This window comes from Monodelphis domestica, chromosome 6, assembly GCF_027887165.1.
Source record: "Monodelphis domestica isolate mMonDom1 chromosome 6, mMonDom1.pri, whole genome shotgun sequence".
NCBI lineage: Eukaryota > Metazoa > Chordata > Mammalia > Didelphimorphia > Didelphidae > Monodelphis > Monodelphis domestica.
Window position 1 is genome coordinate 34,631,826 of NC_077232.1, and position 13,238 is coordinate 34,645,063.

The 13,238-nt window shown below is 32.7% G+C and overlaps 1 protein-coding gene and 1 long non-coding RNA gene across 10 annotated transcripts in view; one reads left to right on the forward strand and one right to left on the reverse strand.

Annotated features, from left to right (window-relative positions):
• LRRC4C (leucine rich repeat containing 4C) overlaps window positions 1-13,238 on the forward strand; it is a 1,396,296-nt gene that overhangs the window by 610,754 nt on the left and 772,304 nt on the right. For all 9 annotated transcript variants that reach the window (XM_056801924.1, XM_056801923.1, XM_056801930.1 and 6 more), the window contains one exon: window positions 210-294. The gene's annotated coding sequence lies outside the window, so the exon portion shown is untranslated. The remainder of the gene's footprint in view (window positions 1-209; window positions 295-13,238) is intronic.
• LOC130454992 (uncharacterized) overlaps window positions 1-13,238 on the reverse strand; it is a 67,048-nt gene that overhangs the window by 32,937 nt on the left and 20,873 nt on the right. The window lies entirely within an intron of this gene.

Consider the following 13,238-nt stretch of genomic DNA (forward strand, 5'->3'; position numbering starts at 1 on the left):
CTTAATTTTACACATAATTGGGAAATATTTAATGAAATATATTAATATATATGGAAATACCATTACATAAATAGAGAGGGGCATGTTTACATTCTCTCTTAGGTGGATATACCTTTGGATATACTTAACACTTCATATGATGTTACCTGAGGTTTAGATTCTATCTTCCTTTGTCTTACTGTAGTGTTTTAATTTCTTCTCTTCTCCAGAAATGATGAATTCCATTGCAAGGATTCAAGATCACACAGGAGAAATACAGACCAAAAGGTTGGCACATCACTGGACACTCTAAATGTATGTGAGTTTCTCAGTTACTTTTGAAATGAAATTGTCTTATTGCTGGTCACTCTCAAAATAGATTTGTCATTAGCAAACTTTCTTAGCTGGTACATTTTTTGTTTGTAGTATTAGTGAATCTACATTAGGATCATTATAACCTGGTATTAGCAAATGGGGGGAAGGGAAATGTGGAAATGGTCTATGACTTGTCCTTTATAGACCATTTTTAGATCATAAAAGAACAATATTCACTTCCCAATATGATTATCTGCTCTAAAATAGAAAGAATTAAGGATATCTTATTGTAGAACTTAAAATAGATTGCTAGATATGGATGAAATTATTTGATTGTTTTTCTCTAGATTATTTATAATGTTATAGTTTAGCTAAATGGATGACCATGCTGATTAATTAGTATCATGAATTTGAGTACATTTGACTTCAACTTTCTGAACTTAGTTTAAAACAGTACTACCATGTGAGTATTATACATTTGAAAACATCCATTTGGCAAAGAGATAACTTCTAAGCAAAATCCTAAAGCAATTGCTTTGAGAAAGAACTAGGATAATCTTGGATCAGTTTTCAGATGTTGCAGATGAATATAGATGTCCTGGTTTGGGGGTTTTGGTTGTTAATTAGAAAGAAATGGATGATAATCTTTAAGATTTCCATTTATGCTGGTGATTATTAAATTGTGAAGACTATGTCTGTCTATCTATCTATCTATCTATCTATCTATCTATCTATCTATCTATCCATCCATCCATCTATCAACCTATCTATTAATCTGTGTGTGTTTTTATATACACACATATGTATATACATGTACAATTTTTGTTTTATTTTCTAAAACATAAAAATTATCATGAAGTCTGAAGTATCTCTTACTTTTCTTGATATTTAGCAAAGTGTATTGTGGATGCTATATGATTAATGGTAGTCAATGTTAGCATATTTAACAGATGAAGGCTATGACAGTTCTATGAATACATACATACACATATGTATACATATGTATATTTATATACAGATACATATATAGCTATTTCTATACTATTTGTGTATACTTACATATAGAGTAATATAGCTATATATATAAATTAATACACACATACATGTGAAGAAAGAAAAATGAAGATAGATAGGTAGATAGACAGACCATCATAAAGTTCTATATGTATGACCCCTAGAAGAAATAGGATTAAAAAAAGATGAACACAGATCAGAGGAGAGAAGTCCAAGATGAGATAAAATGCTCAAATTGCTTTTGTAAATAAATCTAATCAGAATGGAACTGTTTTTTTTCTTTCTGTAGAAATATTTTATTTTGTAATTTTAATATGAAAATTCATTTGAAAATGAGGAAAACATAGTACTGTACCAAAGTTTATGTATTTTAGGATAAATATAGGGCAGTCTTTAATAATTAAAGAATGCTTTTTAAAATATACTTTGTCATAGTAAAAACATATTAACAATTCTAAAATTGGAATTTTATTAATAAATTTTATTATAAAAATTATTTGCTTTAAAGCAATCAAATCTAGAAACTTATGCCTGCATGATAAAATGAAATTTCTCTATAACATGTCACATGGTAGAAGTGAATGTTTTTTATAGAGTTGTAAATGCTCTAAAAAAGTTAAATCACAATGTATGTTTTCAAGTCTCTATTCAGAAATGTGAATGTGCTGAAGATAAATTAGCATATATATATACATTATTAATAGTTGAGAATTACATTAAAACAGTTATATTTGGTTCTTAATGTGTAATAGATAAAGATTTGGATGAATAGTCTTTATGACTAAATGACCGAATTTTATATGCCATCACTTTTTTCTTAAAGTTCACCAATTTAATAATGGAAGTACCAACAATAAAACTGGAAAGTTAGTAGGATTAGAGCCAGAAGAAAAACTGATAAGCAGAGTTAATGTGATATACCAGAAATAAACATCCTGCATTCTAATTGAGTAGATACATGGGCTTGAAGGCCATGTTTTCATGGCTATGGACATCATTTAATATTTTTAAGGAACTTTCCTAATTTATGAAATAGGGATAATGTCTATAGTATTCAGAGGTATTGTGTGAAGATACAGTGAAATAAAGTATATAAATTTCTGTGCATTAATTTTTCTCATGATTATATCATGATTATATTTCATTCGTTTCAGCCAGATCTGAATCTTCATGGCATATTTGGGGTTTTCTTGGCAAAGATATTGAGTGGTTTGCTGTTTCTTTCTCCAGCTAATTTGACAGATGAGGAAAGTGAGGCAAACAGGATAAAGTGACTTACCAAGGGTCACACAACTAGGAAGTTTCTGAGGCCAGAATTAAACTCCAGAATATGAGTCTTTCTGACTATAGATACAGCTTTCTATACACTGTACCATCAACCTGCCCTGATTATATCATTACCAATACACTGTTTTTATTTGGATTTATTAGGAATGATATTCACTTAGAATGCCAGATTTAACAGATGGAAGTGTCTTTCACATGTAGTTAAAGGTTTACAGAAAGGAAAAATGAGCTTCTGAGATATTACAGAATTTCCACAAAGTCATAAGAGGATTAGGAGAAAAGTTGATATTCTGGGAAATGTCCAATATAGAATGTTGAACATAGTACTTGAGTTCAAAGGAGAGGTCACAGTCAGATATCTATATCTAGAAATGGACAACATAAACGTGATGGCCAAAGTCAGAGGAAGAGAATTGCAGCCTTATTATGGAATAATACTCTTAATTAATCTATTTGTGGGTCAAAAAGCTACCTTTAGAAACAAACATGGAAGAACTGACTGCTTTAAGATTAGGAAAGCAATATGACAGGGCTTTATGTTTTGAGAAGAGCATATTATATTAATTTTCAGACTAAATGCACCAAAATCTGAATTTCAAAATTGCCAGGAAAAGTATCAACAATCTCAGATGTAGAGAAGATACTACCCCAGTGTCTGAAAGTGGACAAGAATTAAGAAACTTCTTGATAAGAGTGAAAGAGGAGAGTATGAAAGCTGGCTTGAAGATTAGCATTGAGAAAATCACTAAGATCCTGGTAACTAGTACCATCACTTCATGGCAAATAGAGGGAAAAGAATTCAAAGCATTATCTGATTTTATATTTGAGGGCTCAAAGATCACTGAAGATAGCTACTATAGCCATTAAATAAAAATATACCTACTCCTTGGAATGAAAGCTATAATAATTTTGTGAATTATACTAACAAGCATAAACATGACCTTGCCAGCAGAGGACTTTAGAGTGAAAGCTATGGGTTTCCAGGAATATTATGAGGTTGTGAGAATGAGAATGTAAGGGAAACAGTGATACAAAATTGATGCTCTTCAGTTGTGGTGAAGATAAGAGATGAATATTTTGAATGAACATATGAACAAACCTGTTCCTCATCTCCATGAGGATGAAGAACAGAGAGACTGTCAGATGATCTGAAATACAAAGTACAGAAGTGAAGATTAATAGAGTGTAATACCTAATGAGTCTGGAAAGAAAATTTTGGGTCATTTTGCTTCGAATTTTAAGAGCTATTTCTACTTCATGATTGGTGTGAAACTGCAATGGTGGGGGAAAAGTTGATTCAGAGACTTTGATATGAGTGATCTCTAAATACCCAACCTGACAAAATGCATAAAAGCTCAGATTATTTAACTGTATATTTTCTGGACTTTCCCCCTTTCTCAGTCTACAACAATACTTACATTAAGTATAGTGCATTAAGTTTTGCCAAGTGTCCAATACAACTTCATGTGATTAACACAAAAGCTCAGCCCTGAAATTCCTTTCTTCCTTAAAGTCACTCAAGATGAATTCACCTAAGTGAATTCAGCTGTATTCCCATCCCTATCATCCAACTGAAAGTGGTTTTCCTCATCTAACACTTTAGAACATTATGGGAAATCAATTGTTTACATTTATCACATTCTGCCTCACGTGTGTTCGTGTAAATGGAGCATCACATTTTCCTTATTACATTATAAACTCTCCAAAGAACAGACTATTTTTTTCTTTATGATAGTTCTAACACTGATCTTAGTGGGCTGGATATAGTAGGAACTCAATAAATATTTGTAGAATTGAATTGGATCTCTGTGTCAGGATTTCCTTTCATTTTAGTTTCTTGACAAAAGTCTAGAGACAATATAATATAATAGAAATAATGATGGTCTTGGATCATGAAAAAATGGGTTTCAAGATTAGTCCCCTGAAATTTACTAGTTGTATGACTTTGAGCAAGACACAATCTCTCTAAGCATTAGTTTTCTTATCAGAAAAACAGGAATTATAATACCTTCAGTCCCATCTCACAAGTCAGTGCTATAGATCCAAGGAAATAATATGAAGAATGAATTTTACAAACTTTTAAGTATATATAAATGGTTGATATTATTGATTGAACTTTGGAATCAATCATCAGTATATACTAGTGAAATGTTCAGTATTGAATAGTACATAATTGTATATCTATTAATATAGTTCAGTATCTTTTTTAAGTATTAAGTATTTTGAGGATTAAGTGCAAAAAATAGTTTGGGGTTTACTTGGGAAGGTTAAGAACTTTGGTGCATACTATATACCCTTAGTCATGACATCTGATTCCCAAAAAGTTGAAATTGAAATTGAAAAATGAGGAATTGAACTTATTTTCTATCAAAAGTACACAAATATGTTTGTAAAGGATAAATTTCTATGTCAAACTTCCAGGTGAGAAAAATTATTGTTTTGAATGTTAATATTCATCTTTGAAAGAGTACATCAGAAAATAAAAGTTTTTCATTCCAAAAAGAAACTATTTTCTAATGAAAAAGTAATGCAAAAATGTTAGAAATGAATACATTCTTCTTCTACCAGCAATTTATAAAGCTTAAATAGTATGTTTTCTCAGCTAATCATTGATAAAATTTATGATATGACAAGAAACTTATCAAATTCAGCTCATAAAAGTTAAAACTTGGAGGGAGGGGCATCGTATTGTCTTCATATGTTTGAAAAGTTGTTATGTGAAGAAAGAACAGGAGTTATTCTGTTTGGTCTAAAGAACAAAAGCTATAGCAATAGTAGACATCAAAAAACGTGAAAATTTAATGTAGAAGACAAAAAATGAAGAGAAGAAAAAATTAAAAATTCTTAAAATTGTAACTGTCCAAAAGTAGAATGGATATCTAGAAAGGTAGTTGGTTTCCTCTATTTGGAAATCTTCAAGACAAGGCTGATAATTTTTGTACATGTATTTCACAAGTTAATAGCAATATTTGTAATTATTTCCCAACATTTTACAATGCATTTCTCTCCCTCCCCTCCTACTTACCTCTACCCCTTCCCAAGAAGGCAGTTAGTATATGATATAGTTTGTACATATGCTAAAATATAATTCTTCCATGGTAATCATTTTGTGGGGAAAAAAAGATATATTACTTAAACTAGAGGAAAAATGGAGGAAATTAATGGCATGCTTCAATATGAATTTTAACTACACCAATGCCTTTTTAGAGATGGATAGTCTTTTTTTCAACATGAGTTCTTTAGAACTGTCTTGGATTCTTGGAATTTTTGCCTTGCTTATAATAGCTATGCCATTCTCAGTTGATCATCATACACTATTGTTACTCTGTACAACATTCTCATCATTCGGTTCACTTTACATCAATCCATATGTCTTCCCAGTTTTTTTTTTTGTGTGTGTATGTGATCAGCTTAATTTTCATTTCTTAAAGCCAAATAGTATTCCATTCCAGTTATATACCACAATTCATTCATCCATTTCCCAATTTATGGACAATCTTTCATTTTTAGTTCTTTCATACCAGAAGAAAAAAAAAAGCTTTTATAAATATTTTGCTAAATGTAGGGCCTTTCCACCTATTTTGATCTCTTTGGAGATACAGAACTAGTAGTTGTATTGCTATGTCCAATGGTATAAATGTTTTTATGGGCATTTGGGCATGGTTCCATATTGTTCTTCACAATAATTGTTTCAGTTCTCTATCAACAGTGTGTCAGTTCATTCTCTCCTATATTTGTGACATTCCCTTTTTTATCATGTTAACCATTTTGATATCTGCGAGGTAATATCTCAGATTTGTTTTAATTGCATTTCCCTAATTAATAGCAATTTAGAACATTTTAAAGATAGTTTTAACTTCTTCCTCTGTGAATTGATTTTTCATATTTTTGACCATTGTCAATTTGAAAATGCATTATATTTTTTATAAGTTTGTCTTATCTGTATGTTTGAGAAATGAAGCCTTTATCAATGTCACTTGCTATAAAGATTGCTCCTCGGTTCTGAGGAGAACCTCTGAGGAGAACATTCTGACTGAATGATCAAAGAATCCACTAATTGCTCTGTCATGTAATGGAAATGACCTAGGTTATTTCTAGAAGGTTCTAGAATTCCAGAATTTGAAAAAACGTAAGAATCCTCAGCATTCATTTCATTAAAATCATAAATGAAATGAGTTTTTAATAAATTATATGCAAAGGCATAAAACAATAAAATAGGAGATATAAAATAGATAACTCTGACTACATTAAATTAAAAAAATTTACACAAACAAAATCAATAAGTCAGAATTGTATTATGGTTTTCTAAAGTTACACATAACTCCATTTCAACTCATCTTCTAGTGGAAGATTATGACCTGAAGGTCATATTGGATTGTTAAACATTATCACTTTCTACCAAACTTGAAGTGTAGTACAAACAATTTCATGCCCAGTCTTGGACTGTGTATCTGTCATATGTACCTAGTTTAGCGAAGAGACATAACTAAAATTAATTCAAGTTAGGGTAATAGATAATAAAGTATCCTTGACAAAATTCTTTGAAGTTGCCAAGATATCTACAAGAGATTTGATGAAAACTACTATACAAATCTAAAGAAGGAATTGTTAGAGTTGAATGTAGATCAAAGCATGTCATCTTCCACTTTATTTCCTTCATAACTATTTTATTGTATGTGTGATTTTTATATTCTATCATAACATGAGAAATATGGAAATATGTATTACATGAAAGCACTGTTAAAACATGTATCAGAGGTTATTTACCACTGTGGGTAAGAAGGAGAAAAGAAAGGGAGAATAAAAATCTGAATCCTAAAATGTCAAAACAATTTTCAAAGATTATTTCCACATATGAATGAAAAATAATTAATAATTCATAAACAAATAAATTAATCAATTAAATGTCTCTGTAGGCTTGGACAAAAGTTACACATTGCTAAAGGAACCCAGCTAGAAAATCAGAATTTTTACTTACATGAAATCTAAGGTTCCTTCTTACTCTAAGTCTTAGGGTGACAAGAGCTTACAAGACCCTAAAATTATGGGTTGTTAACTCATTTTTCAGTCAATCTTGACTCTTCATGACCTCTTTTGAGGGTTTTCTTGCAAAGATGCTGGAATAATTTACCATTTCCTTCTCAAGGTAATTTTTACAGATGAGAAAACTTGAGAGAAAGAGGGTTAAGTGCTCAGAGTGATGCAACAAATTTGTGTCTGAGGCTATAGTTGAACTCAAGAATAAGAGTTTCCCTTCTACACACAATACTCTGTCTACTACACAATTAAGAGAGGCTGAAGACAACTGGGAAAATGATTTAAAAAGGAAGATAAATCATCTGGAAACAGAAAACAGTATCTTGAAAGTCAAAGTTAATCATCTTGAAAATGAGGCAAAGGAGATGAAAGATGACCTCCAAAGAAAATCAGACCAGAAGGAGGATGACCAAAAAGCCAGGGATGAAATCCAGTCGTTAAGAACCAGAATACCAGAAATCAGAAGCAAGCGACTTCATAAGGCAGCAGAACACTATAAAACAAAATCAAAGGAATAAAAAATTGAGGAAAATATGAACCACCTCATTCACAAAACAGAAGATTTAGAAAATCATTCTAGGAGAGACAATTTAAGAATCATTGGTCTACTGGAAGGCCATGACAAAAGAAAAGGCCTGGACCTCATAACACAGGAAATTATCCAAGAAAACTGCCCTCATATGCTAGAACAAGAGAGAAAAATGGAGACTGAAAGAATCCACAGATCACCTCCTGTACTTAATCCCCAACTGACAACATCCAAGAATGTTATAGCCAAATTCAAGAACTATCAGACCAAGGAAAAATATTACAAGCTGCTAAGAAGAAGTCATTAAGAACATGGAACTACAGTGAGGATAACACAGGATCTGGCTGCATCTATACTGAAGGACCGAAAGGCATGGAATATGATATTCTGGAAAGCAAGGGAACTAGGTCTACAAAAAATAATCAACTGTCCAGCAAAAATGATTATATTCTTACAGGGGAAAGTATGGTCATTTAACAAAATAGAAGAATTCCAAGCATTTGTAAAGAAAAGATCTGACCTGAACAGAAAATTTGATGCCCAAGCACAGAACTCAAGAGAATCATCAAAAAAGGTAATTAAGAAAGAGGGAAAAAAGAAAGACAAAACCAAAAAAAATCCAACTTTTTTTAAGAGACACAATAAGTTAAAATGATATGTATCCCTATAAGAAAAGAGGTCATTGGTAACTCGTAAAACTGTTGCTATCACCTGGGCAGCTAGAAGAATTACACTCAGAGGGAACAGTGACAAACTGTATAGGATGAAAGGACAAGACATAAATATGTATGTATATAGATATATGTATGCATAAATACCTATATATGTGTATACATATATATAAATATATAGAGCTAGAGATAAAAAGGAGGTTAATACTAAAAGAAATGGGAAAAGAAACAAAAGGGGGTAAATTTATATGTCACAAAGAAGCACATGGTGGGAGGGGGGAGAACATCAATACACTGGAAGGGTAAAGAGGTTGGAGATAGGAAATACTCAACTCTTAGGTGCATTGAATTTGACTCAAAGAGGGAACAACAATCCAATCCATTGGGACAGAGAATAGATTTGTGCCCTATAGGGGAGTAGAAGGGTAACACATGGATTGGTGGGGAGGGAAGCAGTACAAGGGAGGGAGAGGGTGGGGGGTAGTTTAAAAAGCCTGATTACATGAGTCAAGAGGATATGGCTGAGGATGTAGTCTCTAAATAAACATCCTAATGCAAACACCAACAACATGGAAATAGGTTTTGATCAAGGACCCAAGTAATACCCATTGAAATTGTGCATCTGCTGTGGGAAGGGTGTGAGGAGTGGAGGGGGGGAAAGAATATGATTCTTGTAACCAAGGAATAATGTTCTAAATTGACTCAATAAACTTAAAAAAAAGAAACAAACAAAACAAAATGCAGTCGTGTCATAATTTAAAAACACAGTAAGCATATAGCTACCCATTGGCAAGGTATTTGGACTCAAAATTTTTTCAAGTTCTATTCAAGTTCCCAATCTTGTTCTTAACACTTTGTAACTGCATGGTCCTTGTCAGTTTAATCTGTGTTAACTGAACAACAGATTGTTAAAATTATAGAAAGGAAGGTGAAAGGACAGTTCAATGAGAAGCATACGAAAATTAGAATGAAATAACATAAATCCAAATCAAATTTCTTCTGTCTCTTCTCATAGTTATTTCCACTTTTTGAGACCTCAGTTTCCTCATATATAAGAAAAAAGGTATTGAATTTGAGGAATAGTTAAATCCCTTCCAGCTGTAAATCTATGAATCATTGATCTGAAGAACAAATTTCCAGGGCTCGGAAGGGTTTGCTTTACCTAAAACCTCCCAACATAACTGATTTCCATCATCACAATTTCCTTTTGCTAGTTACATATTATTAAGGGGCTTAGGCGATACAATTATTTGTCTCAAGGTTGTTTTTATTTTGTTTTGTTTTCCTGCCCTCTTATTAAGTCCTAATTGGTGTTGATCCTTACAGAAAAAGTTAAAGTTGCAGTCACACTCATGACATTTCAAACAAGCATTTTAACAATTGTTAGTGATAAAAACAGGATCTCCCTCCTTTTGGCATGGGGTGCACCTGACAGTGAATCACATCTTTTCTGAGAAGTGCATTTAAAATGATTGGAGACAAGAAAATTAGAGAACTGTCATGGGCTGTCTTAAAGCAGTCATGGTAAAAAAAATCACCTCAATCAAGACGTGGATGCATCCATAGCAATTGCTTTTTTTGACCTCATTTATCTGTTACAAATATTTTCAGACAGGTTAGAAAGAGTTTAATTCTCTAAGTTGGTTGAATACAATAGAAATGACTCAAAAAGGTGCCTTATTTCAAGTTTCCAGGGAGAAGGAAGGGATTTAAATTACTTCAAGAGAAAAAGAAAGCAGCAGCCTTTATACTAATCATTTTACCACATTTTAGTGATTTAATTTTCTTTCATTGTAAAAAAATGTTTGACAGCATTTTTGATTAAGAGAATAATGACAGGGCACCTCAACTCCTCAAAGCTGGGGTGTTCTGAGAAGATGTCTTGGGGTGAGAAAAAAAGGTCTGATTCTTGGCAGTCTCCTGTGTGATTTTCATCAGTCTTTTGACTTTTCTCTCTTAAAATTGACAAAGCTTCGAAATGTATGAAATTGATTTGAAAAAATATCAAATAACAAATATTAAACAGAAAGTCTCCAAGAATTTGGCAGGAAGAAGGTTCCATCAGCTGGAAAGCAAGAGAAAGAATGAAATAGACAAACAGAAACAGACATACAGGCAGACTGTCAGACAGAGACAGAGAGAAAAAAATCAGAGGTAAAAAAATATAGGCACAGATATAGAGACACAAACTGTTGTGTTTCTCTCTATCTACCACATGGGAAATTGCATTTCCTAGAGAATTGGCCTCAGTAAAAGATTGTGTAGCTAAATTCAATAATGATAACCCAGGGTTGGGAAGGTCAAGTCAAAAAGAAATGCAAAAAATGGATTAGCCAAGAAATATAAATTCTCTTAGCTGGGGTCTTGGAATTGACTTGTTTCTAAGTCTGGAAATATATAGTGTAGGTGTCGCATTTCTGAATATGAGTAAAGCTATGGTTTGTATGTTGTACTTCCATTTCCTCTATGTCTACCTACATAATTTATACTTCCTAACAATAGATCCAATTGAGTTAATTCATTTTAATGTTTATTATATATTTTATTATTCTCAATGAGTAGAACCTGTGATCTAAGAACAATAAATTACACTATTGCTGGATCTTCTATAAAAGAAACCCTAAGTAAGGGCAAAACTAACAACCCTTAAGAAATACATACATACATACATATATATATATACATATATATATATATATATATATATATTTAAAACCCTTCTCTTCTGTCTTGGAGTCAGTACTGGGTATTGGTTCCGAGGCAGAAGAGTGGTAAGGGATAGGCAATGGGGGTTAAGTGACTTGCCCAGGGTCACACAGCTAGGAAGTGTCTGAGGTCACATTTGAACCCAGGACCTCCCATCTCTAAGCCTGCCTGGATCTCAATCCACTGAGCTACCCAACTGCCCCCAGAAATACATATATTTTTAATATACAGAATGCTACTGCAAAAGAAATCATAGGGCAGATATATGTAAAATATATGTATTACATAGGGATTAGACTAATGCATTCATTATTAGGAAGAACTCCCAAAGAAGAAAAATCTCTCTGGCTATTCAGGTCAGCTTCATTTCAGCAATTTAGAGAAGGCTAGGTTATGTAGTGGATATAGCATCAGGCATGAAATCAAGAAAAAAAGTGAGTTAAAATCTAACATCAGACTCATTGTGTGATCCTGGGCAAGTTACTTTGTCTATATTTGCCTCAGTTTATTCATCCCTAAAATAAGAATAATAATAGTACCTCCTTCCCAGTGTTATCGTGATAATAAAATAAGACAACATATGCAAAACACTTTGTAAATGCTGTATGACTGTTAACTATTATTCTTGGAGACTTGCCTAGAATACCAAGATTTTCCCAGGGTCACAGGCGGAATGAGTCAGAGGCAGGGCATAAATGTACGTTGTATCTGGCCTCACAAACAACTCTCTTTTCACAAGCCATTTTATTCCATATGCAGACATAGAAATAGAGATTGAAATAAAAATAGAGATACACTAAACAATCTATGAGTGAAGGCAATTCACTTGACCATTTGACATGGATACCCCATTTCAGTACCTTCCATCTCTTGCAATGTGAGGAATGATCAAAGCAATACTACCATTTACTTGCAGATGGCAGCTAGGTGGCACAGCACATAGAGTGCTGGGCCTGAAGTTTGGAAGATTCCTTTCTTCATGAGTTCAAATCAAGCCTCAGATATGCATTAGCTATATCACCTGAGGGAGTCACTTAACCCCATTTGCCTGATGTTCCTCATCTATAAAATGAGTTGGAGAAGGAAATGACAAACCAATTCACTAAAAATACCTCAAATGAGATTACAGAGTCAGAAATGGTTGAAAAATTATTGAACAACAACAAAAAATATCAACCTGATCCCCTGTGAATCCATTCTCTATCTGAGGGTCTTCCTATGCCAAAAATACCTCTCTATGGCTTCCACTTCTTTATGTGTGTCTCACCCACCAGAATAAGAACTCCTTGTATATTGTGTCACTTCAATTGGTATTCTAGTGCTTTGTGCAGAACTAGGCACACCATATGCATTTTTTATCCATTAATTCATCAAGAAATGCATGGTATAGGAGGTGGGAAATGGGATATTCTTTGTAGGCAAGTAGGGATCATTGACACTAGACTTGAAATAATCACACAAAAGTCAGAAATAATAGTTAAAAGGTAAAGGTCATTCTGATTCATTCCCTTAAATTTACAGATGAGGAGACTGAGGTTCGGAGAAATGAAATACAAAGAAAGGACAAAGAGATGGTAAAGAGCAGAAAAAATAGCCTCTGAGATTTTGAGCTCAGAGGGACTGTATACTTCATTCTGTCTGCTTTAGCATTCTACTCTTCTTTAAGATCTGAGAGAAATCTTTATATCTTTTTCCACCAT